At 38.6% G+C, this 26382-nt stretch overlaps 1 protein-coding gene across 13 annotated transcripts in view; it reads left to right on the top strand.

The window, feature by feature from the left end:
• Positions 1–26382, top strand: part of MLIP (muscular LMNA interacting protein) — a 301391-nt gene that overhangs the window by 13609 nt on the left and 261400 nt on the right. The gene's annotated exons all lie outside the window — the stretch shown is intronic.

Genomic DNA, 26382 nt, shown 5'->3' with positions numbered 1-26382 from the left:
AGTACAAACTTTCAGTTATAAGGTGACTAGGGTCTGAGGATCTAGTGTATAACATGGTGGTTATAGTTGATAACACTGTATCATATAGTTAAAATTTGCTAAAAGAGTAGAACTTAAATGTTCTCACCAAATGGAAAAAAAGATAAATAGGTAAGATTCTGGAGGTGTTAATCAGGTTAATGGGGGGAATCATTTCACAATGTACACGTGTATCAAACCATTACAGTGTGCACTTTAAATATCCTACAATTTTATGTGTCAATTATAACTCAGTAGAGCTGGAAAAAATGTTCCTTCAGTGTTACCCTTTGAGAGTCACAGGGACATAGTAAAAATCTGTGATTCTTACTGATCTTGTCCTTGGTTGACACACAAGGCAAGGAGTAATCAAAAAGTTTGGGCAGTCGCTTATATGTGGAATCTAAAATACGCCACAAATGAACTTATCTATGGAACAGAAACAGACTCACAGACATAGAGAACAGACTTGTGGTTGCCAAGTGGGGGAGGGGGTGAGGGGAAGGAAGGATTGGGAGTTTGGGATGAGCAGATGCAAACTATTATATATAGAATGGATAAGCAGCAAGGTCTTACTGTATAGCACAGGGAACTATATTCAATATCCTGTGATAAACTATAATGGAAAAGAATATGACATATATACGTATATGTATAATTGGATCACTGTGGTATACATCAGATATTAACACAACCTTGTAAATCAAATATATTCAATAAAATTAAAAACAAAGTTTGGGAGTTGGAAGGAGGTCTCTAATAGGCTGCATTACTTTTTCCCATTTCATGTTCTGCTTTTGTTCTTACTTGATTGATAATTCTGTGTGTGCTCTGCAAAGGCCAGGTAGTAAAGCTCACTGTGTTTCTATGATCCTGAGAGCTGGAGGACATTTTATACTGCTCCAGCTGCACATATATGAATTCCACATGCTTGGCATCTGGAATCTTGCCAATCTTCCATTGCTTCCCTGGATTAGCTCTGTAACCCAACACAATTAAGTGGGTCCATATAGGGAATTTCCTCTCAAAGGACATCTCTGTAAGTCACTAAAATTGAGTGTATGCTTTTGTGTATACGTAGGGGTGTGTGTGTGTGTGTGTGTGTGTGTGTGTGTGTGTGTGTGTGTGTGAAAGAGGGGAGAGAGAGAGAGAGAGAGATTTAAAGCACAGTGAGAGAGGTCTTGATAGATACCTCCAAACAATAACCTTTTTCCCCCATCATGATTTTGGGTTAAGGAAGTGTTGTTGTGAAGTGACAATGTCTATTACAAGGGCAGGGGTGATATGTTCATCCTTGGGGGGATTTATAGAAGTTTGTCAGGTTTGTTGAGAAAGCAAAATGTCAGCAGGCTTGGGGGTGCCTTTTGAAAGGGGAAAGATCATTCTGATAAAGAGATGGATGGTTATCGCAAGGAAGATTGGGGGTAAAGGTCCCAACCAAGTTGCAAGTGCTGAGGGCTTAAAATAGCACGTTGGATTCAGAGATGGAATCACAGTTCTGGTGCCTTCCAGCTATGGTGTTGTCTTCGGTCACTTTTTTTCAGTGAACCTTAATTTTCTCTTTTTAAGTATTGTTGCTAATATCTACTGATGATATTTTTATGATTTAATGGGAGATTAAATAAAGATACCACCTAGATCAAGGTGTATGGTGTTCAGAAAATTCTCGTTTACACCTCCCCTGACTCCCCTGATCCCTTAGAGTTCTGCCGAGGGTCAGCTCTGGTCCTGACATGTGGCCTGAGTACCCATCAAATACATACTAGACTATTGGATATGCCCTCGGATGTGTCATCAGTAGACTTGTTCTCTGATCTGACTCCAGTCTAAGTTAAGGTTACTGGTTTCATAACCTTTCATAACCTTAAGGTGAGGTTTTCTCTTACGTATGGTTGGAAGAATTGAAGCTCCTTGAGATAGAAATGAAGATCTCAGAAGGCTCTCATTAATTCATGGTGTTTTCTAGAAGACTGGCTGCCAAAACTGATTTGTGGATGACTGCTTGTCTGCGACAAGGTTTTACTCACTCCAGAGTAAATGAGAAAAATAAGAACAATGCAGTCTCCTTCATAAAACAATTTATGTTTATTCAATTTATTTAATGGATTGTCCTTTTTATGGGGAGAGTACCTCTTTTCTCATTTTTTTGTTTTTAAAATTTTCTTTCTACTTATAAAATGATGATGAATCTTTTTTTTTTTTTTTTTTTTTTTTTGCGGTACGCGGGCCTCTCACTGTTGTGGCCTCTCCCGTTGCGGAGCACAGGCTCCGGACGCGCAGGCTCAGCGGCCATGGCTCACGGGCGCAGCTGCTCCGCGGCATGTGGGATTCTCCAGGACCGGGGCACGAACCCGTGTGATGATGAATCTTTAAAAATCAGTGACTGATCCATGAAGTCCCAGTGGAAAACCACTCTTTCTGACATTTTGGTCTCTGCATTCAGATGTCCTTAGAAAGGTCTACTGGATTTTGTTTTGTTTTTGTTTTTGGCATTGCCAAACTGTGACTTCTTAGCATGTACTATATCACATTTTCTTTTGTATCTTTTAGAATCCTAATTTTCTTACTTAGCATACCAATCAGTTTTTGTTATGTATAAACACTCGTTTTTTTATTTTTTATAATTCTTGTCACATATGTAAGAAGGTACATTTACTTTTCACGTTAGGAAATTAGAATCAAAACCAACAAAGATTTTGAGCACATATCATGAGATAGACATGGTCCTTGGGATTTTATATGCATTGTTTCATTTTTACATCACCACAGCCTTGCTTTATGTTCCCTAGGAATTTGAAGTTTCTTTTTCTCTTATGGAACTGGATGTGTTGTGGGTGGTAACTGAGAACTTGTAATATATCGGGTGTTCAGAATGTTCTTTTGGAGGAATTTTTTATTAATGAAGCCCATGATTAAAGTTAAGATGGGTGTTTTATCAGAACCCTACTCAGAGAGAATCTCAAAAAGACCACAATCCCATCATAGAACTTAATAGAAATAGAGTTACTACTGGAAAATTTATCTCTAGTTGCAGTAGAAGAGGCATAATAACCATAAAAATCTATAAAACCAATTTAAATAATTTTTAAAGATTGATATGTTTTAGATCTTTGAACAATAAAAGTTTCACTAATAAAGGGGATGAGCAAAATTGTGGGAGCTCTTTGGAAGTTGGTGTTTCTGTCATTTTTGACCATGTTCTGGAAAAAGTTTAAGTTGTTTAAGTGTGGCTTTCATCTTAGTTTTCTGGGTAATTTGTTAGAGAAAATGGTACCGTGTGATGACATTTTATGAACCTTAATAAATCATTTTCCTCTGAAAACCATTCTGGGAGCTGCCATTTAAAAATAAACAAGCACAAATAAAATAACTCAAGAGGAATAACTAGGTTGGATTTTAAATGGGTGAATGTTACTGAAGTGTGTTAATGGCCGAGACTGATCTTAAAGCCAGAGTCCACTTGTCCTTCAAAAGGGAATGTCCTTGGGCTTGGCTGCAGTGTAGACTGTTGTGTCTCTCAGGTTTAAAGAAGTGACTGTCAGTGATGAAAACACAAATTAGAAAATTCTCTTTGACAAGAGAATTGAACATACACACACTACTATATATAAAATAGATCATCAACAAGGACCGACTGTATAGCACAGGGAACTCTACTCAATATTCTGTAATAACTTAAATGGGAAAAGAATCCGAAAAATAATGGACATATGTATCATTGAATCACTCTGCTGTACACCCGAAACTAACACAACACTGTGAATCAACTATACTCCAATATAAAATAAAATTTTTAAAAAAATGTTAAAAAAAGAGAAAATTCTCTTTGGCGTGGTGCTGACCTGTTGACCGTGATTTCAAAGAAGCAGATGGGTGGTGGGTCCATGTGTGAAACTGCGTGATGCGGGTTTACTCAGTGATCTAAACAGGAAAGATATGACAATGAAGAGCCCTGTATTTAAATTCTGTCCTTAACTCTCCCAGTCTCTTTTGATTTTTTTTAAAATAGTCACCATGCTGTGCATTACATCCCCAGAATTTATTAATCTTATAAATGGAAGTTTGTACCTTTTGACCACCTTTACTCATTTCCCTCAGCCCACAACCTGTAAAATGAACTATAAAATGAAGGTGAAAAGAATAGAGGTAATGTAATAAATGCAGTGTGTGTTCTGTGTTATAGTGAGTTGTAGATGAACTGGTCAGCCATGCTAAAGTGTTAACCATCTTTAGAGCAAAACAAAATAATACCTACAGAGTTCTCCCCTTTTAAATGCTAGAACATTTAAAAATAAGACAGTGACAATGACAATATAAACACAGTACATTTGACCCAAAAGAGGATTTGACATCACAGGCACTTGTTAGCAAGTTCTATTTTTGTGCTGAGTATAGTATGTTAAAAGATAAACTGAGGCATATTAAAAATGTTAAGAGTTTTATCTGAGCAAAAATCAATTGAATTGGGCAGCATCAAACTGGAAGTAATTAGGAGAACTCCACTGACAGGAGCTCGGAGAGACTTGTACAGAGAAGGGGAAGCAAAGCAAGGAAATGATCTGATGGGCTGTGGCTTAAGTGGCCGCCTTATTTGGGAAAGTCTAGTTGGCTGCTTGTGACTGGTTGTCCTGAGTTTCGATTTCTTAACCTTGAGGTGTTTCAGGCTTAGGTTTTGGTTTGCTTATGGGGGCAGCTAAAGTGTTGAAGCCACTCAGTCTAATGGCCTCTTTGTTTTGTTGATTTAACAAGCAGAATCGTAGAGGTTTAGATATTGCCTCTCATTATCATTTTTGAACACTTACTGTGTGCAAGCCTACTTACTCTCATTCCTCAGTCATTCATTCATCTACTTTAACTACTTGAATGTCCTTTGAGCATCTGCTGTGGGTCAGGCATTGCTCTAGGTACTGAGGATACAGGAGTGGACACAACCAACTGGACCACAGCCTTCATGGGACCAGCGTTATAGGGGAGGACGGTGAGAGAGCTGACAGTTGTGCATCAAACAAATGAATAAACAAGGTAATTTCAGGTAACAATAAATGGAAAAAGAAAATAAAACAGGAAGAAGGAATAGAGATAGATGGAAGCGAGAGAGTGAGTGGGGGCAACTCAGGAACCTTCAGGAAAGCCTCTCAGGAGCTGACACTCCATGAGGAGGAGATGGGGTTGGGGGGGAGTATTCCCCACAGAAAAACAGGTGCAAAGCGTTCTCAGCATCTTATTTGTATATATTTCTCATTTTACAACTGTGCAAGGCTGACCGTCCAAAGCAGCACAGTGAGGAACTGGTGTGTTCTTTCCTTGAAGGATGTTTGACTCAGAGCCTATGTTTTCAGCTACTGTGTTCTACTGCTTAGTGGAGATGGACTGCTGATGGAGCTCTGCTTGATCTGTACAACAGAACAGATAAACCAACCGACTGACCCATCTTAGGTCTGGTGACCGGAGGCCTGACCTGGGCTCCCACAGTGGGAGCCGTCACGCCTCACCCAGATTCCAGACCTGAGTTATTCACACTCAGAGCCTCCAGAAGGAAGGAGAGGCCAGGTTTAAAAATATCCACTTCTTTCTCTTTCATATACCCAAATCCAATCAATCAAGAGCAATGGCAAATCAATGAGTGAAATTTTTAAAAATCACCATAAAGAAATAAACAAAGGACATAAGCCAGATGAAGAAATAGAAAATGCTAATGAGGATGCAAAAAGATGTTTATTCTCGTTAATTACCAAAGAATTACAAATGAAAACAAGGCACCACTTTATCCTTTTCTATTAGCAAATATGAAAGAGGCCAAGAATATCCAGGGTTGGTGAGGTGTCTATCACAATTTGGGTGTGAATATTTTATAGTCTAGTTCGGGCACATTTAACCGATCTTACAGACTCCGTGTTCACATGTTATAAGGTGTAGTGAGTTTCATGCTCTCAAAAGGTGTGACCAGACAGAACCTGTGAATGTGACCTTCTTTGAAGAAAGAGTCTTCGAGGGTGTAATTAAGGACCTCAAGATGAGATCATCCTGGGTCAGGATGGACTCTTAATCCAAAGACAAGTGTCCTAAGAGAAGTGGAGAAGACAGACACATGGGGGCAGCCTGGCGTGAGCTGCTCGAAATCAAGGAACACCTGGACCACTGGAAGCCGGAAGAGGCAAGGATTCTTCTGTAACCTTCCAAGGGAGTGTGGTCCTGCCAACTACTCGCTTCTGGGCTTCTGGCCTCCAGAACTGTGAGAGAATATATTCCTGTTGTTTGTGGTAATTTGTTGCAGCAGCCCTAGGAAATGAATGCACAAGGTATATCCACCTTTCATGTGACAATATTTTGTAATAGCAAAAACTGGAAACAATCTAAATGCTTGTCAAAGTGTGACTGGTTAGCTGAGTTATGTCATTTAAAAAAAAGATAGATATAATTACACTGACAACTCATAGGTGATATATTGTTAAGTAAGGAAAAAAGACATTATTATTATTATTAAAAAAGAAAACCAAATCATCCATTTGTAAATATGTTTGATATAGAGTGACCTTGAATGGGAGGTGATTCTCCATTTTTCTGATAGGGATGCCCTCAAGTTTTTTTGGGCAAGCTTGAATATGTAAATCTTTGGGGATATAGATGAAATAATCAAAAGTCTACTCATAAATTATTAATGTAGCTAAACATGCATATTCAACATCAGAAGTGTACGATAATATTAACCTAGACAGATTTTTTTTTCCTCTTGCATTTTGGCAATTTTATTCAAATTCTTGACATGTTAGGTATTGTTTGAGATCATTATAGGCTAATACTTCTCCCCCTCAAAACTGCTGCTCTGACTAAACTTAGAGTTAATGTCTGAAAGGCACCACAAAACTGTGGAGTCCTCCCAAGCTGTTTTTAAGGGGTGATACAGAGAAATCTGATAGCACAGTTACAGGCGTTGGAGAAAAATAAAACCATTTCATATTTGTACTCTACTGAGCTCAGTCTGGTCAATAAATTGTATATATTTAGCATCTGTGCGTGCACAGAAAAATGTTTGGGAGGATATAAACCAAGCTGTGTCCAAGTTAACAGTGGTTACCCTGGGGTGTGGGATTAGTAGTGATTGTGTGTGTGTGTGTGTGTGTGTGTGTGTGTGTGTGTGTCTTTTGCCAATTAGTTTTCCATCTTTTTTGTTGGAATGTGTTACCTGTGCATATATTACTCCTGTAGTACTAATACTATTAATTATAAAAGTAAAAAAATTAAAAAAACCTACCAATCCCTTAAGATCCAGGCTACCTTTGACCTGTCCTCATTCTTATCTGGAAATGATTTCTCCCCACTCAAATCTCCCAGTGATTTTTCTCTGTCTCTCTTTTATGCATTATAACTTTCCAATGTGTACATTTATCCTTTGGTAAATAACTTTTATTTGTTCTTGAAAGCCCTGCTGCAAAGGAAAAAGCTGCTGAATAAATATATCTGGTAATTATTTTTCTCATTTAAAATTTTATTTTTAAAGCAGCATACCATATAATTGACTTTTTTGTGTACAGTTCTATACCATCAAAGTCGTGTATACAAATCTATACATGAACAGTTCAATCACCTCAAAAAACTACCCTGTGGGGACATAATATGCAATTTCAAAATTGTCCTTTTGAAGTTATATCTTTCCCCTTTCTCCTGACCCCTGGCAACCACTGACCTATTCTGCAAAACTATGTCTCTTTTGCTGTGTCCCTTTGAGACATTCATTTCAATAGAATAGTATAGTATGTAACCTTTTGAGACTGGCTTTTTCCACGTGGCATAATGCCTCCGAGAGCCATTGAAGCTGTTGCATACCTCCTTAGATCAATACTTTGTTTTTTTGTTATTGAGGAAGATTCCATTGTATGGATGTGCCATGGTTTGTTTAACCATTTGGCCACTGAAGGACATTGGGTTGCTTCCATTTTGGGGCTATTATCAACAGAGCTATTACAAACATTAGTGTACAGGTTTTTGTGTAGACGTGAGCCTTCATTTCTCTAGAGTAAATAACTAGGGGGAGACTTCAGCATCCTGTAAGTAAGTGTATGTTTACCTTTATAAGAAACTGCCAGACTGTTTTCTGAGAGTAACAGCACTGTTTTGCATTCCTACCAGTAATGTGTGTGCATTCTAGATGCTCCGTATCTTTACCTGCACTTTACCTATATTTTCAGCATTTTTTATTATAGCCATTCTAATAGGTATGTGCTGGAGTCTTATCATGGTTTTGTCTTGTATCCCTAATAACAAAGGATGTTGAACATCTTTTCAGGCGCAGATTTGCCATTTGTGTATCACTGTTTAAGTGTCTATTCAAGAATTTTTACAGTTGTCAAATAATTGGCCATTGGTTTGTTGAAAGCAGTGTTTCTCAACATGCTCACTGTTGACATTTGGGATGGTATAATTCCTGGTTTTGTAGGCCATCCTATTCATCGGAGCTCATTTAGATTCCCTGGATTTGGGACACAAAATGCTCAAAGCACGTGAAGTTGTGATAACCAAAAAACACTCTCACACATTTCCAAACTCCATGAGGAGGATGGTACCATCTAATAAAGACCACTAGCTTAGAAATTAGGATATTCCCCTAAAATCAGGTCGACTTCCCCCAATTCACATGGGGTTTGTGGCGGAAGGGTGAGTAGCTTAACCATATCAGGGTTCTTCTTGGGAAGAGGGGAATTAATGCTAGACAGATGAAAAGCAGAGTCCACTGGGATTTAACTCACTTTTTTTCTCAATAGTCTATGTGTCCATGGCTAAGCCTTTAAGTAGCCTTTCTGTAAATAAAGAACTGACAACAACCTCCTTAGATGTGAAAAACATTGCTTTGGCCAAGCTCCTCCCATAACCTAAGGTATTTTTTTGTGATTTTCTAGCTGAGAGATGTATGAGAGGGGAGGATCAACCACTATCTGCTTTTTCATTCTTCCCCCTCCTTTCCACCCACCTCCCTTTCCCCTCTCCTCTCCTTCCCCCTCCCCTTCCTCCTCCTTCTTCTTTTTTTGGATTTCAATAAATATATTTACAGATTTATGGCTGAAGTTTTAGCTTGTTTCCCTAGCAACTGATTTTAGAATCCCAAACAAATTACTTTTCTTTAAAGTCATGACTGTCTATGACAACAAAGGCAGAAAATTGAACAATATAATAACTGAGATTATCATCAGAAAGTTACAGTTTAGTTGGGGACAAAATGTGAACTTACATAAGAACAACTAAAATACCTGTAAACAAGTATTCTGTGATATAAACTAAACATCCTGAGGAAACAAAGAACAGAGGAGTTGCAGACAAAGTCTTAGCGTCAAGGGCAGCAGACCAAGAGTCACAAGACTCTGTCCTGACCAGGAACAACGTGGTGAAACTCAGTTTCCTCATTTATAAGTTAGGGATGAAGTTACTCCTCTATAAATCTGACATGACAACTGCTAAGATACCATGATAATATATACAACATAAGTGGGTATAAATGTAGGTAATGTGTATATATGTAACGTATATATATATGTAATGTATATCACAATGCTTTGAAATCTGGAAAGGTAGGAATCAGTCCATCAGCATCAACATCATCATAACTGTATTAGTCACGGTTCTCCAGAGAAACAGAAACAATAAGATACCTATCTCTCTCTCTCTCTCTCGCTCTCTCTCTTGACATATAAGAGGAAATTTATTATGGCTTACATGGTTACGGAGGCTGAGATATGCCACAATACACTGTCTGCAATCTGGGGAAACCAGGAAAGCCAGTAGTATAATTCAGTCCAAGTCTGAAAGCCCAAGAACTAGGAACCCCAATGTCGGAGGGCAGGGCTCAAAAAGAGAGACAATTCAGACAGAAGAAGACAAATACTGTATGATATCACTTATATGTGGAATCTAAAAAACACAACAAACTAGTGAATATAACAAAGAAGAAGCAGCCTCACAGATACAGAGAACAAACTAGTGGTTGTCAGTGGGGATGATGGTGGCGGGGGGGCATTACAGGGGTTGGGGGTGGGAGGCAAAAACTACTGGGTGTAAGGCAGGTTCCACACGGGGAATGTAGCCAATATTTTGTAATAACTGTACATGGAAACTGACGTTTAAAAATTGTATAACTTTTTAAAAATTAAAAAATCTAAAAAAAGAGAGAGAAACAACTCACCCTTCCTTTGCCTTTTTGTCCTACTGGGGCTCTCAAAGGATTGAATGATGCCTCTGTTCAGAGTGGTGTGGACAGATCTTCTTTCCTCAGTCATGGGATTCAAATGCTAATCTCCTCCAAAAATATCCTCACAGACACACCCAGAAATAATGTTTTATCAGCTACCTGGACATTCCTTAGCCCAGTTTTCCTGGCACATAAAATTAACCAACATAATCAACCTCATCCTCATTCTCATCATTCCTTAGCTCGCTTGGCAAGTAGGGAAGGGACCATGAATAGGAAAGGAGCATGAAATATAACAGGGGACAAGATGCCATCTGGAAAGATTTAGAGCCGGTTATGTGGGTTCAGTGCAAACTGTGGGCAAAGGTATTGAGACTCAGAAATTTTCTCCCCAGGTGCTCTGAGATCTCTGCCAGTGGAGCCCCCCTCCAACACAACCCTTTTCCTACAACACCCCTAAACCTTTAGACCCAGTGCTGCTTCCTTCGAGTTCCCCCTCAAGTCAGAGGAGTGGGAACAAAGACCCCCAGATACTTTGTGTAGCCTACTGTTGTCTCCTTTAAGTTAGACATTTTTAGAAAGTGTCTTAATTTTATCTTAAAAAAGGAAATGTGAATTTTGCATTTTTTACACCATGATAGTTTTGTATTTGTTTTAGAGGAAAAATGATGTTTTCAATGAATAAGAACCAGTTTTTACCTATCTCCCTGGTGGCTAGTTAAAATGTAATGAATTGAGAAAATCAATTTTGAGGAACTGAGCTGAACTGCAAAAGCTCAGCCCAGTATGCCATTTTCAACAGCTACATCATCCTCTTCTTGGTGTTTGGGTTTATCCCAGGTGTTTTTATTCTTGCCCACCCTCAACCCTCTCTAAGGAAAGCTGCTCTACCTACAGCCCTATAATTCTTTGTGCCAAGTATGTTCTCCACCCACCTCCATGTACAGTTAACTGAATCAGGTGACCCAGCCACCCAGAGCCAGTACGGAGAAAGATACCTAGCCCAGAGATGGACTGGACTCTCTCTTAGGGTCAGGGAATAAGACACCAGTCAGTGATAAGTTATCAGGTAGAAGGAAATGGGGGAGTTACATGGGAGAGCAAAAAGCAAAGCCCAGAGTCTCAACTAATACTTAGGAAGTATTTCAAGTGATCCAAATGCTAAAGACGGCATTATACAAGATTTAGCATGGCAACAGTGTGAGGAATGAATGAGAACAAAGAGAAGCAGGAAGCTAGACAAGCCTCACTTAACCCATAATTGTGAGGTGAAGGTGACCTGGAGGGGTATTGGCTGTGGAACAGAGGAAATTCAGATGTATGGGAAGTGGTGTGTTTTGCTGCTTTATGTTAAAAAGTTACCAAAGAGATGACTTCAGTGCGTCTTTCTTCCTTTGCAGGTAGAGTAGAAGTCAAATTTCTTGGACTTTTAAAAAAGAACACTGACGTTATCACTCTATTGTTAGTGCAGATTCAGGGATTCACAGCAAACACAGTCAACCGTCTGGTCATTTTGAGTACTTAGTCCTTAAATTTGACAAATGTGACAATTACCTTGGCCCATGGTTCCTGGTTCAAGAATGAAAAGCCACAATTCATTTTAAAAGCTGCCACAATTCTGTAGGAGTGGGCGGAAATGGAAGGCCAGGCAGCCACCCTGCACTGCCTTGCTTTGTGCTGTCATCTGCAAATGTGATGAGTGCTCTTGGTGGGACGTGGAATTGCTGTCTGTGCCCGTGAGAGTCCATTTGCTCTGGCCCAAATGGGACACTCTCTGTCCCAAGATCTCTCAATACTGTTTAAAATACACACCTTGGTTCTTTTTTCTTTTGAAAAACTGCAATGTTTAGGAAGTATTTCAAGCCAATGGGCATGTGCTCATTATTGCTTGAATATGTAGGTCAACCATGTGACTGCTTTTGCCAATTTTTAGGTGTTTGAAAGTAGTCTTTTCCAGTGGTGGCAGGCTTTTTTTTTTTTTTTTGCAATATAACATGATTTCAAAAGAAGACTTTAAAATTCATTCTAAAACCATTAATTTGTTTGTTTTTGATATTTTATTTATTTTTTCTTTGTACATTTCTTGTTTTTTCAAATTGAAATATAGTTGATTTAAAATGTTTCAGTTGTACAGCAAAGTGATTCAGTTATATTATATATATTCTTTTTCAGATTCTTTTCCATTATAGGTTATTATCAGATATAAATATAGTTCCTTGAGCTATACAGTAGGTCTTGTTGTTTATTTTATATACAGTAGTGCATACCTCTTAATTCCAAATTCCCCATTTACCCCTCCTCCCCTTTCCCCTTAGGTAATCATGAGAAAACCATTAATTAATATGGGCTTCCACTATGAAGACTTTGGGGGTTATTGGGTCAGTGAAATCAATGCTACGAGTATTAGAATAAAATAGCAAGAGCTGACCAATGGAAAGGACTCAGGGAACCAAGGATTTCTGCTTTGAAAAGCTCCTTTAAAAGTTCTTCTCCAGGGTATATGCCCAGTAGTGGGATTGCTGGGTCATATAGTAGTTATATTTTTAGCATTTTAAGGAACTTCCATACTGTTCTCCACAGTAGCTGTATCAATTTACATTCCCACCAACAGTGCAAGAGGGTTCCCTTTTCTCCACACCCTCTCCAGCATTTATTATTTGTAGATTTTTTGATTCTGACCTGTGTGAGGTGTTACCTCATTGTAGTTTTGATTTGCATTTCTCTAATAATTAGTGATGTTGAGCATCTTTTCATGTGTTTGTTGGCCATCTGTATGTCATAATTCAAAGGGTCACATGTACCCCAGTGTTCATTGCAGCACTGTTTACAAAAGCCAGGACATGGAAGCAACCTAGAAGTCTATCAGCAGATGACTGGATAGAGAAGATGTGGTGCATATATATAATGGAATATTACTCAGCCATGGAAAGGAATGAAATTGGGTCATTTGTAGAGGTGTGGATGGACCTAGAGTCAGTCATGCGGAGTGGAGTAAGTCAGAAAGAGAAAAACAAATATTGTATATTAATGCATAGATGTGGAATCTAGAAAAGTGGTACAGATGAACCTATTTGCAGGGCAGGAATAGAGACGCAGATGTAGAGAACAGACGTGTGGACATGTGGGTGGGGGAAGGGGAGGGTGGGATGAATTGTGAGATTAGGTTTGACATAAATACACTGCCGTGTGTAAAATAGATAGCTAGTGGGAACCTGCTGTGTAGCACAGGGAGCTCAGCTTGGTGCTCTGTGATGACCTAGATGGGTGGGATGGGGGTGGGGAGGGAGGTCCAAGAGGAAGGGGATATAGGTATACATAAAGCTGAGTCACTTTATTGTACAGCAGAAACTAACACAACATTGTAAAGCAATTGTAGTTCTATAAAAAAAAAAAGTTCTTCTCCAGCATGGCTTAGGTGCATCAACTTTCCTCCCACCTACAAGAGACAAGTGTGGAATAAAATTTCATATTGAGCTTGTATATCAGGAAATAGTTCATGAGATCATACACCGTGTTTGACATGTAGGGAATTCTAGATTTTTATTTTAAAATGTTATATTTGTCTTAAACTTAGTTATTTTAAACTTGGCTTCAAATTGTGGAATTATAGAAATTAGAAATTCATGAGGCGTAGTGGCTCTGTGTGCACGGCCGAGTTTGAGACTCTTAAACTTCTCAAGGAATAGGCTCATGGCAAAAATATAAATTTGATTTCCCTGTGAATCAGCATGACCTATTTTATTACATAGGTGAGTTGCTAGGGATGTTGAGAGAGTAACAGCACACTTGACAGAGACCTCGAATTTTTCATTTCTTTACCATCAGCTGTATTTGGTGGCAGGCTCTCTCTAGGCAAGATTATGAAGTGGGGGGCTTCCCTGGTGGCGCAGTGGTTGAGAGTCCGCCTGCCGAGGCAGGGGACACGGGTTCGTGAACCGGTCCGGGAAGATCCCACATACCGTGGAGCGGCTGGGCCCATGAGCCATGGCCGCTGAGCCTGCGCGTCCGGAGCCTGTGTTCCGCAACGGGAGAGGCCACAACAGTGAGAGGCCCGCGTACCACAAAAAAAAAAAAAAAAAAAAAAAGATTATGAAGTGGGGAAGCTGGTATTTTTATCCTCCTCTCTCTTTGACCAACCCAGTCATTGGTGGCTATATTTCTCTTCCATCTAGTGTCTTCAGAAACTCATATCTCCTCTTTACCAAGAATCCATCAATATATACTTCCACAAATGTTGAATAACCTAATTTATATTAATACTAAATGTTCACCAATTAAAGACTATTCTTAAGGCATAGGTCTTTTTTTTGACTATTATTTCTAATGGTAAGAAAACATTACCTTTTTTCTCCTTCCTGTAATTTAACACATTTTCATTGTAGAATACGTAGAAAGTAGTTGAACAAAAAGAAAAAAAATATTCCATGATCATATTTCTCCAAGACTATTTCTGCTAATTTTGATATACATTCTTCATATAACAAAATGAAATCATCCCTGTGAAAATTTTAAACTGTCTCTCTTCTCTTAATTTATGATGATTTTTTATATCTTTAAACATGCTGATAAGTCATATTTAATATTTCCATGGCTTGTATTATATGACTGTACCCTAAGTTATTTAACAATCCACTCTTACTTAACATTAAAATTGTGTCCATTACTTTGTTTTTATAAGTTGTTGAAATTAACATCCTTTTACCTATTTCTTCAAGTGCAATCATGATCATAAGGGGAAAAACCTTGGATATGATACCTCATTGCCAGTGAACCAGGGACAGAGAAATTTCTTGCCCCTTGAAATCATATCTCCTCCTTCAGGATTTTTTTCTGCTTGCTGCTGAGGATAGCCTTGTTTGTTAGCACTCAAAAATGAACAAAAACTGAGCTAATTTGGCACTTACTAAGGGAGAAAAATAATAGCAAATAGTTGAAAGTTTGGAAGAGCTTTATGTCACATTGAAAACACAAAAAAGTGAATTATCTGACCTACAGTCCACCCAATTAACTATGATGTTTGGAAATACTACAATAAAACTGAGTTCACAGCTTTGGGATTCGATGCAGAGCCTTTCACATGAAAGTTACTCATGGTTGAAATAGTCATGATTCTCAACTGATTTCTCCTGAACTGTGAATCTTGGTGAGTGTCAAAGTTCCAGGGCAGGTGGGTCAGAAAGCTTGAAACGGGTGTTGGGGAGCTGACCACGAGGAAAGGCCAGTGCACGGAAAGGAACGTTACACAGGCAAAATTTGTGAGATTGGACACATCATCAGCTATGAGGGAGGGAGATGGAGGATGGGTACTAGGAGCTTGGAGGCAGGAGGATGGCCTGCCATTTGTTGAGGAGGAGTAAGGTGTGTGGATATAGACAAATTGCACAGCAGGCATTGAGCCTGGGCTTCTGCCAATGAAACCATGTGAAGATATCCCAGTGGAGAATTGGAAACGCAAAATTAGAGCTAGAATAGTAAGTGCACACAATTCATAGTTTTAACCAGAAGAAGGATAAGTGCCTATAGAGAAAGGATCCCAGGACCTCCCTGGCGGTCCAGTGGTTGGGACTCAGTGCCTCCCCTGCAGGGGGCACGGGTTCAGTACCTGGTCTGGGAACTAAGATCTCACAAGCTACCTGGCATGGCCAGAAAAACAAAAACAAACAAACAAAAAAACCCAAAGAAAACAAACAAAGAGACAAAGGATCCCTACATTTGAAGAGTGAAGTGAAAACTATGATGGTAGAGAGTTAGCAGACAGGGGCGTGGGAGGGGGCAGTGTCAGGAGGAGGCCAGGAATGATGCAGCTTTGGGGACAGATGAGGACTGAAAACCACTGACCCGTGACTTACTGTAACTGTTGAACTTCAGCTAAGGTGTTCCAAATGAATGGGTGTAGAAGCCAGAGAATAATGAAAAAAAAAAAAAAGTAATGACAAGAAGAAAATGTAGCACGTGCTAAGAATTTACTCTGCCACAGCTACTGGGCTGAGCACATCATTTAACCCTCTCAGCAACAGCTGGGATACAGAAGTTTTCATTGCCCACCTTTTGAAGAAGCTTAGCTCATTATTGAAGAAGGAGAGAGATGGTAATGTGGAAGAGAGGTACATCCAGATTGGGGCATTGAAAGAGGAGCCCTCCCCAGGGTTGAAGGGGAAGATGTATTTTGCCTTAGTCAGTCACCATAGACAATGGAGTGCATTCTTAATATTCTGATGAGTTGCATGGGCATCACTGTATTTGTCCCCCAAACTTTTTTGAGATTTTGAGAATTCTGAAAGCCTATTGAAGACAGGAAGTTCTCCTGGCATTATTTCCCTAATACTACTTTTTTTTTTTTTTTTTTGTGGTACGCAGGCCTCTCACCGTTGTGGCCTCTCCCGTTGTGGAGCACAGGCTCCGGACGCGCAGGCTCAGCGGCCGTGGCTCACGGGCCCAGTCGCTCTGCGGCATGTGGGATCTTCCCGAACCAGGGTACGAACCCGTGTCCCCTGCATCGGCAGGCGGACTCTCAGCCACTACGCCACCAGGGAAGCCCCCTAATACTACTTTGATACACCTTTCACGTGAACTCTTATGGATCCAGGGCCGCCCTGTTTACAAACATACCCTGAATTTTCAGGTTTCTGTACTCATGCCATTGACCACCTCGGAAGCTTTTTTTTCACCATATCCCCAACTCGGGCTCCAGAAATCCAACCCTTCAGCAAAGCCAGCTGAAAGCCCACTTTTCCCAGAAAGTTTCCCCAAGTCCTTCAGGAGGAATTGATCTCCATCCCTTCTGTGACCATCTCTCCACTCCTCTTCCCCTGACAACCACACCCAGGCTCCTTCGTGGACCCAGTCTAATACTCTGTCTAATTGCTACAGAGTATTAACATTTGAAGTTATACATAGTTAATATTTGAAGTTATTTAATAGTTAATACATAGCATTAATATTTGAAGAGCTATATCCTGAAGTACGGTTTAGTCATCTTTGTTTTGTTTGTGATACATTGTATAGTGCTTTCCAGTGCTTTAGATCAATGTGTGCTCTTTGTATTAAATTGTACACCTATCTAGACAATTTAACGAGAACTTACTGTGGACTAGGCATTATGCCACCAATTTTACATGTTTAAAAAAATTTTTTTTATTGAAATATAGTTGATTTACAATGTTGTGTTAGTTTCAGGTATACAGCAAAGTGATTCAGTTATATCTATCTATCTATCTACCTTTTCAGATTCTCTTCAATTATAGGTTATTACAAGATATTGAACATAGTTCCTTGCACTATACAGTAGGTCTCTGTCATTTATTTTACATGTGTTTTTGGTTGCTGGTAACAGAAATCCAAGTCAACTTGCTTTTAATAAAAAGGACTCTATTAGTTGGTGTAAATAAGAAGACCATGGATATATGGACTTCAGGCACAGCTGAGTCCAGGAGTTCAAATGACGTGTCCAGTGCTCTGACTCTCTCCATCACCTTGCTGTTCTGCCTTTCTCTCTGTCCATCTCCTGGCTTCTCTGTGTTGGCTTCACTCTTAGGTAGGCTCATGTGATACCATGACAAAGATGGATGGTGACAGTCTCAAGCTGGAAAATTATGAGTGAGGACTCTAACTTGTCAGGTGTAGGTCATAGGCTTAACCCTTTGTCCAATCACTGGGTCCTGGGGAAGAAATGTAAGGTCATCCTAGGCTGTGATGAATGTAAAACTGGGTGGCCATGGGGCAAATGTGATAAATAGCCTTACAGGAGCAATGAAGTAGAGTAAGAGGCACAAGGACCATGGAGTCAGGGAAGTGTATTAAACTCCTATCAAAATCATGAGTCTTGGGGCAGAAGAAAACTTAAAGTTCATCTATCTATTGTTCAACCATCCACTGAGAATATCTATATTCTGTCTGAAACTCTGGCAAAAATAGATTTAGGTGATGTTTAAAAACATTGATTTTAGAGAATTAATTAGCATTTTTGTTTTTAAAAGACACAGAGGTCTATTTTTATTTTATGCAAAGTTACTGAAACAGTAAATAATTATCTACTTAAGATGGATAAACATAGTAATGTTTACATAATGTGCTAAAAATCCCTTGAGTTATTATGACAAGTCTTACCACACATTCAAGAGTGTTCTCTTCTTCTGTCTTCTTAGAGTGAAATTATAAGGAAAAATTTATTCTTCTTGAAATGGGCAACGTGATGGTCCAAGAGAGAAAAATGAGAAAACACGGTGACACATTTTAAGTAAATAATTCTAGAATGAGAGAATAAATTAGGTCACAGAGTTGAACCTTTCCTGGGTTCTAAAGTGACTTTGACACTTATTTCACAGAAAAATGAATAGAATTGCAAATGAAGACTCATATTCATATGCTGGTCTACTTAGATTGAAGAGGTATTGTAAGAGGAAGGTATGTGGATTGGGGGCTTGTTGGCTCCAACGTACCTGAGTAACTTATACAATGGTCATCTTAGAGCATCCTTTACTGCCGAGAATGGGATGGGTGCTCCAGTGAGTGCTTTGTCTGAATGATCTTCTCACAAAGGCGGGAACTTTCATCAGCCCCACTTTACAACGCAAGGACCTTTGACTGAGAGCAATAATAATGTGCCAAGGTCACAGGCCAAGAAAGTGGCTTTATCAGGTCTTGAACCCAGGTCTGCTTGGCTCTGGGCCCATATCCTGGAGCACCACTGTGTTATCTGGAGGGTTGAACCACGTGGAAATGCCATTTTTGTGGTTCAAAACAGATATCAGCTATTTTACGAGGTAAAAGAATGTGCATGGCACTGGAATTTTTGAATGTTAAAAAGGTGATCTTTATATTTTTCTACCTTTAAAAAATCTCATGTGAGAATCGTGAGCATTAACGATGTCTCCTCTTCCGTGGTTAAGAGAAAAAAAATGTTCTTTTCTCCTAATTTGCATGCTAGGTGAATACAATATAAAGTTGGAATTAATAGTCTTACTTACCATAGGCAGAAACTTGTGCAAAATCTCGCTATAAAGTTCAAGTGACATGATATTATTTTCTTGATTTACTATAGCAGGTGATCATGAAATAAAAATGGAAGAAAGTAATGCCAAATTGCAGGATACTCTCCTGACTAGTTTTGTGACTGTGGGCAAGTAAATGAACTCAATTCAGACATAATAATCTAATATATTTTTAGAGTGATTGTAAAAATTAAATTAGAAATTGCAAGTGAAGGGCTTAGCAGAGTGCCTCGCTGAATAAATATTCCCTGCTAGTATTATTTTCATTTTATTTCCAGATTCTTAAGTGGGTATTTGAGAATGGTATCCATCTGGGATATTCTGAGATGGCTTGCTGATGCAAGTTCACCAGTGGCTGAGATAATAAATGATGCAGGAATCACTTGATATGTAAGCACTTCCAGCCTGTTTAAGCCTTGGCCCTGCTATCTTAGCTTATGGTGCTGTTTATGACCAAAGCTTATTTCAGAATTTAAATTTTATTTAAAGGAAAGCATCCAACGTTGTTATCTGAGCTATGTGAGAGAAATTTAACCTCGTACCATTTAGTGATGTTCTGGAGTGTCGCTTATCTCCGAGTTTGCTCTTTCTCACTAAAAGACCAAAGGGGCAGAAGTTCTTGGCAGCCTGGTCAACTTGTTAAAAGGCGCCCTCTCCTTCCCTTGCCGAAGGGCTCTCCTCTATCAGTGCTTTCACAAGAATTTACATCCCACAGTGAGTCACGCAGTCAGTTCTGTGCTTCCCGGCAGGCAGCTTAGAGTCAAATTCTGCAACTATTCTTAGCTGCTCCACACCCTGTAATGGAAGATACTGGATGAACTTGCAAATAACACATTGTACTGATGACAAACAGGGTGGTTGGCTCAGATTGAGTTTCCAAGTCTCTGCTTTCCTTGGTGTATTAGGGACAGTGGAACAAACCAAGGAGAAGAATCTTCTTGTGATTTCAGGACTGTGTCGGATACAGCACCATGGGATGGAGTGAGCACTGAACAAAAACACACTTCTTCACAATTCTCTGATTTCCACACTGTTCCCAACCTATAATCAGGGCTAAAGTAAAGATCTCAAAACTGTTACAATCTGTATGTCACTTGCAAATCTCATTGTGATCGCAAATGGTTTAGAAGCGTGGCTTTGCTTTTGAATGGTAAGTAAAACATTTTATCATCATGTGCACCAAAAAGATAACATTTTCCCGGGCAGCTTGGCCATTAAAGTAATGCGTATGTATAAAGTGCCTTTTCTCTAATGAGATAACTGTTCCCTCCTTTCCCTGGCCATTTTCTCAAGAAGCCAGACCTCTCCTAAAGCAGAATAAATGCACATATATTCATTATAGTGCTTATCTAGTTGCAACATCATTAACTTTTATATGTCAGTTTCCTAAGTACACATTTTTAGTCATGTGGCCCTAGTGCATAACATCATGCCAGACACATAGCAAGAATTGTACATCAATATGAATATATATGTATGTATATTGAAAATGGGATCATATTATGTGTGTTCATTCATAATCTGACTTTCAAAATCTAACAAACATAATGGAAAATTTACATGCCATAGAATATAGAAATATATATTTTGATATATTTTATTTCGTAGAAGAATTATAATTTATTTACCCACTCCTCTGTTATTGGACTGGTTTATAATGATTAAACCAACTAAAATTAAATCAATTAAACCAATTAAAATTGTTCATAATTATTAGGAAAAGGTACATGGCAATGTGTTTTTATTTAATCTCTCTTCACTCATTAATTTAGGAATCTTTACTGATTGCCAGCTCCATGCCAGGTACTGTTTAAAGTTAGGAATATCAGAGCGAACCAACATTTTAGCGAGAATAAAGAGATAATAAACAAAATAAATAGGAAAAATATATAATGTGGAATCAACTGATCACTTATGATCTGCTATTTTTCTTAATGAATGTGACACATGAAAAGTATATATTGAATATTTAATAATTTATAATAATATTTATATAATATATATATAATGTTCAGATGTGATCAGTGCTATGGAGAAAGATTACACAGGGAGTACTGGAGGGAAATTTAAAATAGAGTGACAGACCTGAGCAGGGGACATCTGAAGGAGAGGAGCCCTGCTGAGTTCCTCAAGGGCTGGGATCTTGTCTCCTGGCTCATTCTTATGTGAGATCCCTGCCCATGTGGAGCTTATACTCTGAGGTCTATCGTTATCTGGATTATTTCTAAGTTGTGAGATTCAGGACAATTTTCATGTTGTATATATATTTATATATACTATTACATATAAATAAAATATAAATATTTTCAAACTTTTCTACAATAACCATGTACCGCTTCTATAATAAGAAAAATGACCTCTTCACTTTAAAATACATGCTTCCATGACTTTGTGAGCGTATCACGTGGCGGCACCAGCCCTGATGAGAAGCCACCTGCCCCCTCAGCCTGATGCACTTGAACCGCTGTTGAGTTAAGCCCCATCGTTCATCAAGCACAAAGGCAATTCTTTTTGGCTCTAAATGCAAGGCTTTGCATTTGCATCTTTAAGTTCTGGCCCTAAGTTGAGCAAGTTTGGGAAATTAGAAGATTCCACTGAAAATCTGAAAGAGGACGCCCTGTACAGCAGCTTGAATGCAAAAGGTCAGGCAGACCTTTGGGAGTGATTCCGAGAGCCTTTTGCTCATCTCTCCATCTTCTTTCCCTACTTAGAGAAGATGCTGCTCTTCCTCTTTGTCAGAGGTCATTCTGCTCCCTGCACCTTTGATAGACCGCTCTGTGAATGATGCTCCAGGGAATACTTGCTGAAGTAAACAGTGGGAGGCCCAGGAGCCAGGGTCCTGTTCTGCTTCCAAGAGAATGCTTTCTGAAAAAGCCCTGATCTTCTATATGCAGAAAAATGCTAAAACCCATCTCTGAAAACTTATCAGCAAGAATGCCTCTATTGCTACAGCTATTGTCTAACTGGATGTAATATTCCTATTTGTTTTTAGTGAAACTTTTCTCTTACAGAGTGAAGAAGAAAGTTACAAAGTACTTTCAACTGAAGGAAGGCAGAAAGAAAAGAATTTGCTTAACAGTCCGTAATATTCATTTTATTCACTCCTGGCATTTGTATAGAAGCTGATCTATTTCAAAGCATTTTTACATCTCTCCTGTGATTTTCACAATGCCTAAAGTGGGAGCGTTATTTTCGTAAGTGCTTGAGAATGAGAAAACTAAGACACAGAAAAGATAAGAAAAGTGCCCAAGGGCATAAGATTAACATTTATTGAGTCCTACCTGTGTCAGGCAGGATTCTAAGTACTTTATATATTTGCTCATTTATTTGCTCTTTCCAGTGGCCCAGATAATTTTGGTATTGTTTTCATCCTAATTTTTCGGAGGAAGAAATGAGGTGTTGAGAAATTAAATGACTCACTCAAGGACATGCAAAGCTAGTTAGTAGCAGAGATGGCATTTACCCCTGTAGAACCCTAGTTCTAATCCGGAACACTGAAAGCCCTATTCAGTACAGCTGTGCCACTGGATAGATGGGAGACTCGTGCTGTGATTGTGGAATCTGAACCCTGGGAGGTCTCTAAGTTGAATAGTTGCAGTCCTGGTATGAGTGCTGCCTTGGGGTGCAGAAGGAAGGCAAATTAATCTTGCATTCTTTTTTACTACAGTGAGCTCACAACAAAATGTATTCCTAGCAATTCTATTACATTCTGTTGTCCATATAGGATAATAAATTAATAAAATACCTGTGAATTTGCATTCATAGGGATGGTAGTCACTTTTTAGGCAGCAGGACCTGTGTTCTTGGGAAACGTTGAGTATACAAATCTTCTCAAACTTTCTTTTTTCCTGCAGGAATGTCTTTAGGACACCTGTGACAAATACTGCTTGATCACGTCCAGTCATGGCAAGTCCCTTAATGTTTTGAGGCAGTTTGGTCTATTTGGGGAAAACTAATTGTTGGGAACTTCTTTAAAAAAAAAAGCATATATATATATATATATATATATATATATATATATATATATATATATAGTGTTAGTTTCAGGTGTACAGCAAAGTGGTTCAGTTATACATATACATATATCCATTCTTTTTCAGATTCTTTTTCCATATAGGTTATTACAGACTTTTGAGTAAAGTTCCCTGTGTTATACAGTAGGTCCTTGTTGTTTATCTATTTTATATATAGAAGAGTGTATATGTTAATCTCAAACCTCTAATTTATCCCCCCTCCACATGTATATTTTAGATCAAATCTATGTCCTGACTGCAGTAAAATATTTTGCTTTGAGGATTTCAAGATGCAGTATGTAAACTCTGCAGTTAAATAGAGCTCCAGTTTTATCAAGAGAATGCAGGAGGTGTTTCCAAACTGTTTGGGACAGGCACATCAAAATAGAGACCACATGTTTAACAAACATATTAATAGTTATTAACAGAAGAGAAAAATCTAATCTGTAATAATACACTGTGTTAACTTCCTTAGGGTCTCCCACTTTACCTCTGAAACTTTCATTGTAAAGCTAGGTTGTATTAGTCAGACTAATATAAGCAAATAAGTTTGGATTAGAGGCTAGGAACAAAAAAAGAATGTACAATGTGTGTGAAGATATTGTGTGTGTGTGTGTGTGTGTGTGTGTGTGTGTGCGCACATATGTATGTGTTTTAAGAGGACGGAAAGAGAAAAATGTAGAAAAATTAATTGGACAAATTAATTGAAAGCCTCGATTTATAATTAGGGCTTTCAGTTCAAATGTCAGAACTTCGAATACTAAAATTCAATTTATTAACTAATTATCAAGCCTTATCCAGGTGGCAGACTTCATGTTAGATACTGGGGAGACAGTGGCAAAAGCACAGATGCGATCTCTGCCTTTAGAGCATTGTGTATGCTTGTGCCTGTTCCTGCCAAGGGCGTGAGTGGGACTGAAGTGTGGGCAGAATTGCATTGGATAAGCTTGCATCTGGGTGCCAGGGGAGACGGGACGTTTATCTAACCAGCCCAGACCTGCTGTCTGTGCTTATGGCCAACTGCCTGCCTTTATAGGGCTTACATTCTAATAAGAAATGCAGTCTTTAAACACATAACTATGTAATTAGTATTACTAAGAGGAAGCATGAGACACAAAACTCTTTAATTTAGGTCAAAAGGTCAGGAAAAGCCTCCTTGAGAACATGACCTTTAAGATGAGCTCTGAAGAATGCCACTAAGAACAGAAGCCGCACTGGTTAGATGAGAAGAATCAGTTCCTCTTACAAAAAAGGTGTTGGTGACATTGGCCCCTCAAACAAATATCAAATATTGGCTCAACGACAATTGTTGTAATTTGGTTAGTTGGGGTAGGAACCAAATGTCTAGGGGAGGATAAAGAGAGATAGAGGAGAAAAAGGAGGGTATACAGAGAAAGTTACATGGACATGAACTTAACCCCTTCATCCGCTGCAGTAAATTGGAGCTTAAAGCTCTGTAGTTGACCCTGATGGTTTCAATATCAACAACAAAAACAAACAAGTCCATAAGAATAATGAGACATTATCAGTTAGAAGGTGATGTATTGGTTGGGTGTATTTTTTCAAGACAGGGAGAAAAGAGAGAGATGGAGATAGAATAAGAGAGAGAGAGAAAGAGGCTATGTTGACCACTGCATCTTCAAAGATATGACTCAGTGTGTTCACACATCTTGCTTTCTCTCCTTTCTTCCCTCTGTTCCTTTCAACTGGAATGTGCTGTCCTACCGTTTTGGACGGAGTAAAAGATGGTGCATAGGCCTCGAATCAGCTCCAACTTCTGATTGAAGCCTTTCACTGGGGAACCTGGTATTTGGACAGTTATTAATAAAATGCTACTTGATTTGTCTTGGTGCACGTGGCTCCCTTGGAACTCCTTGAAGTTGAGGTGACTGGCCGAACTCAGGCATTCCTATGCGTCTTGCCATAATACTATGAAAATACTACTGCTAATTCCTGTTAATACCTCCTCTTTATTCTCAAAATTGAAATGAGACTAACATATGAGGAATAAAAACACTTGAGTAAATAGGAAATGAATTAAAGTTTGATGGCATTAATAAAACTTTGGAATGTAAGTGTCAGAAGGGAAAGACTCATCTGCAAATTTCTCATTTTATGGAAATGACATAAATATAAAGGTGCAAAGTCACATAGCTAGTGAGTGACTGACCCTGGATTCACCAGGGAATATTATTTTAAATATCCTGCTGACCATAAATAACGAGTTAGTATTATTGGCATGATTAAAGGCTAGCATTTCTTTTTTTAAATTTTATTTATTTTAATTTTTAGAAAACTTTATTCAAGTATAGTTGATTTACAATGTTGTGTTAATTTCTGCTGTACAGCAAAGTGACTCAGTTAAACATATGTATATATTTTCTTTTTCTTATTCTCTTCCATTATGGTTTATCACAGGGTATACCATAATGGAAGAGAATATGAAAAAGAAAATATATAATCACTCCATTGTCTGATCAAATTTAGTTTCTTTTCTCCAGTGGGTGTTTTCTCATCTAGTTCTCAAAATATTTTGAACCTGGATTGAAAATGAGATCTATTTCATTCATAATGGGTATGCACTGATTTCTCCCAAAATTTTGTCCAAGAAGTAGACTTCGGTTGAAAGATTTTTAAGATTGTAAATGCAATGCTCTCGTATAACATTATTATACTCAATTTATAAATGGGGAGAATTAGCGCAGTGGAATTGACATATTCTATTGCTGTGTCTGGAGAAATCTTATGTAGTTTCAAATATTCCCCCAGAAATGCCTAGATACCTTCAGAGCCACTGAAAGCTATAGTTATCTACTCTACTTTTAAAAGATGACAGTATTATGTCTTAAATATATAGCATTCTTGCCAAAATTCTAAAGTGCTTAAATGACATTTTCCTGAATCATAGTTATTTTAGCGACTCTTTCTTCTTAACGAGTTCAATGGAGATGTAAGAAATCTTAGGGGACATGTTATTTACCTGTGTTGTAATTTGACCTTTCGCTTTAAAACCAATACTCCTAAGTGTCTCCAAAAGGCCTGGTCAGAGAAAACAGGAAGCACCTCAGCCAGATGAGAATGTTCGTCTGGTGCCGTGTTTAGTGATTCTGTGTGGAGGTCAAAATTGTAAGATGTGACTCCCACTTTACATCCTGACCTGAGCTGTGCTATCTCATTTATATGT

This window comes from Lagenorhynchus albirostris, chromosome 10, assembly GCF_949774975.1.
Source record: "Lagenorhynchus albirostris chromosome 10, mLagAlb1.1, whole genome shotgun sequence".
Taxonomy (NCBI): Eukaryota; Metazoa; Chordata; class Mammalia; order Artiodactyla; family Delphinidae; genus Lagenorhynchus; species Lagenorhynchus albirostris.
The sequence above is the reverse complement of the archived record's forward strand: the minus strand, read 5'-3'. Positions and strand labels throughout refer to the sequence as shown.